The sequence below is a fragment of the Sciurus carolinensis genome, unplaced genomic scaffold (assembly GCF_902686445.1).
Source record: "Sciurus carolinensis unplaced genomic scaffold, mSciCar1.2, whole genome shotgun sequence".
Taxonomy (NCBI): Eukaryota; Metazoa; Chordata; class Mammalia; order Rodentia; family Sciuridae; genus Sciurus; species Sciurus carolinensis.
Genome location: NW_025920358.1, coordinates 26,712 through 30,820, shown reverse-complemented (window position 1 = coordinate 30,820; position 4,109 = coordinate 26,712).

Sequence of the window (4,109 nt, the reverse complement as noted above, 5' to 3'; positions counted from 1 at the left end):
GCATAGTCAGTTTCAATCCAACAGCATGTGAACACCACCCTTTACAAAGATGCATGTGCCTGGCACACCGCGGCTGCCACATACACTCCACAGGGAACACACAGTTCCCATCCTGCAGGGGCTCCTGCTTCAGAACAAGACAGAAGGGAAGCCCTCCATGAATATGACTTGTCAGAAGGTATCTTGGGAGAAACTGCTGTCTCAAGATCAGCCATTTCCAGTGATTTCCAAACCAACAAATATTTGAACTTTACCTTCAGTAACATTTACATATAAATAGACCCTCCAGGGCTAGGCTCAGTTGGTAGAGTGCTTGTCTTGCAGCACAAGGCTCTGTGTTCAATCCCCAGCACCACAAAAAAATCCATAATTTATACTTCAGTGTAGAAAGTCATAACTCACACAATAAATCTTCTGATGATGAAAAAAGTGTAGCAGCTATACACAGTACTCATATTTTAGGGGGAGTGTACATGAAGACTCAACATAGAGCCTTGCACATATAGGGCCAGCACTTTACCACTGACCTACATCCTCAGCCCACAGTACTCAATTTTTATCATGCTCCCACTGTAACAAAGAACATAATGGAGAAGTGTCACACATAAACTGTAAGATCATGATACATTTATGATACTGACTCAGAATATAGTGAAGCTCACTACAAAAAAAATCCCTTGATTTATGCCTTAAAAATATGACACCATGCTGGGTGTGGTGATGGATGCCTATAATCCCAACAATTTAGGAGACCAAGGCAGGAGGACTGCAAATTCAAAGCATGACTCAGCAATTTAGTGAGGTCCTAAGCAACTTAGCAAAACCCTGCCTCAAAAGAAAAAATAAGAGGTCGGTGCCATCACTGGTTGGTCGCAGTTGCAGAGCGAGCTGGTGGGCGAGTCAGGGCGCTTCCATCGCGGAGGTAGCAGATGGGCACCCAACCCGCCTGCCTTCCAGAGCTGGTGGCAGGTAACCAACCTGCCCAACCACCAGGCCAAAGACAGACGCCATCACTGAACAACCCTGTCCAACCAAAACACAGAGGTTTGTTGCCATCACGGAGTTAGACAGAGGCTTCTTTATAGACTGACACAGACATTTTGAATTACTCCTGAGGGCGTGGCAATCATCATTGGAAGGGCAACTCCCTTCCTGAGATACCTACAGGAGGCTAGACGACCACTGACAAGACCCAGGAGTCAAGAAGAGGAGGTATTGAGAGACTTGGGACCAACTCAGAGCCACCTGAAGGCCACTACCCCTAGAAAGCCAGCTTCCTAGTGGGCACCGCATTATCAAGTTCCTCCAAGACTTCAGGCTACTGAACGCTAAGAAGTGAGTTATTGAAAATCTACAGAGACAATATTAGTCAATAGAGGAAATCTGCAATATCCCACAATTTCACTATTGGAGGGATAGATACCTGAACTATATGAGAAAACAAGAGAAGAAAATGTCCCAAACAAATCTAGATGGTATAGCAATAAAATCCAATGACAGCATGGCAGAAGAAATGTCAGAAAGGGAGTTCAGAATGTACATAATCAAAATGATCAGAGAAGCAAAGGAGGAGATGAAAGAGCAAATGCAGGCACTGAATGATGAGATGAAAGGACAAATACAGGCATTGTATGATCGCATCAATCGACAGTTAAAAGAGCAAATACAGGAAGCAAAAGACCATTTCAATAAAGAGTTAGAGATATTGAAAAAAAAACAAACTGAAATCCTTAAAATGAAGGAAACAATAAACCAAATTAAAAACTCCATAGAAAGCATAACCAATAGGATAGAACACCTGGAAGACAGAACCTCAGGCATTGAAGACAAATATTTAACCTTGAAAACAAAGTTGACCAAACAAAGAAGATGGTAAGAAATCATGAACAGAATCTACAAGAACTATGGGATATCATGAAAACATCAAATTTGAGAATTATTGGGATTGAGGAAGACTTAGAGAAACAAACCAAAGGAATGAACAATCTATTCAATGAAATAATATTAGAAAACTTCCCAAATCTGAAGAATGAAATGAAAATCAAGTACAAGAGGCTTATAGGATTCCAAATGCACAAAATTACAATAAACCAACACCAATGCAAATTATAATGAAAATACCTAACATACAAAGTAAAGACAGAATTTTAAAGGCCGCGAGAGAAAAGAACCAAATTACATTCAGGGGGAAACCAATATGGATATCAGCAGATTTCTCAATCCAGACCCTGAAAGCTAGAAGGGCCTGGAACAACATTTTTCAAGCCCTGAAAGAAAATGGATGCCAACCAAGAATCTTATACACAGCAAAACTTACCTTCAGATATGACGATGAAATAAAATCCTTCCATGATAAACAAAAGCTAAAGGAATATACAAAAAGAAAGCCAGCATTACAGAACATTCTCAGCAAAATATTCCATGAGGAAGAGGTACAAAACAATGATGAAAATCAGCAAAGGGAGGAACTACCCTAAGGAACAACCAAATAAAGGAGAAATCAAGTCCTGTCAAAAAAAATGAGCCAAATGACCAGGAACACAAATTATATCTCAATAATAACCCTGATTGTTAATGGCCTGAACTCATCAATCAAAAGACATAGAGTGGCATTTTGGATTAAAAAGAAAGATCCAAAAATTTGCTGCCTGCAAGAGACTCATCTCAAAGAAAGAGATACCCACAGACTAAAGGTGAAAGGTGAGGAAAAACATACCATGAACATGGACACAGCAAAAAAGTTGGAGTATCCATCCTCATATCAGATAATGTGGACCTCAAGACAAAGTTAGTCAGAAGAGATAAAGAAGGACATTTCATACTGCTTAAGGGAAGCATAAATCAGCAAGACATAACAATCATAAATATCTATGCCCCAAACTGTGGCTCATCCATATACATCTAACAAATCTTTCTCAATACCAGAAATCAAATAGACCACAACACAATAATACTAGGTGATTTTAACACACCTTTCTCCCCAGTGGACAGATCCTCCAAACAAAAATTGAACAAAGAAACCATAGATCTCAAAAAAACAATCAATAATTTAGACTTGACATACATTTATAGAATATGCCATCCAACAAAGAATGAATACACTTTCTTCTCAGCAGCACATGGATCCTTCTCGAAAATAGACCAGATATTATGCCACAAGAAGAAGATAGCAAATACAAGAAGACAGAGATACTACCTTGTATTCTATCAGATCGTAATGGATTAAAATTAGAAAAAATGACACAATAAAAAACAGAAACTACTCCAAAATCTGGAGATTAAATAATATGCTATTGTTTGATGAATGGATAACAGAAGATATCAGGAAGGAAATTTAAAAATTCTTAGAGGTAAATGAGAACAAAGAAACAACATATCAAAATCTCTGGGACACTGTGAAAGCAGTTCTTAGAGGAAAATTCATTTCATGGAGTGCATTCAATAAAAGAAGAAAAAATCAACAAATAAGCAACCTAAAACTGCAGCTCAATCCCTAGAAAAAGAAGAACAGAGCAACACCAAAAGTAGTAGAAGACAGGAAATAGTTAAAATCAGAGCTGAAATCAATGAAATTGAAACAAAAGAAACAATCAGAAAAATTAACAAAATAAATATTTGGTTCTTTGAAAAAATAAACAAAATTGATAAGCCCTTAGCCACATTAACAAAGAGAAAGAGGGAGAAAACTCAAATTACTAAAATTCGGAATGAACAAGGAAATATCACAAGAGACACGAGTGAAATACAAAACATAATTAGAAGCTATTTTGAAAAGCTATACTCCAACACAATAGAAAATCTCAAAAACATCAACAGGTTTCTAGAGACATATGAATTACCTAAACTGAATGAAGAGGACATACACAATTTAAGTAGATCAACTTCAAGTAATGAAATAAAATAAGTCATCAAAAGCCTACCAAAAAAGAAAAGTCCGGGACCAAATGTGTTCTCAGCCGAGTTCTACAAAATCTTTAAAGAAGAGCTCATTCCAATACTTCTCAAACTATTTCATGAAATAGAAGAGGAGGAAACCGTCCCAAACTCATTCTCTGAAGTCAATATCACCCTGATACCTAATCCAGACAGAGACACATCAAGGAAAGAAA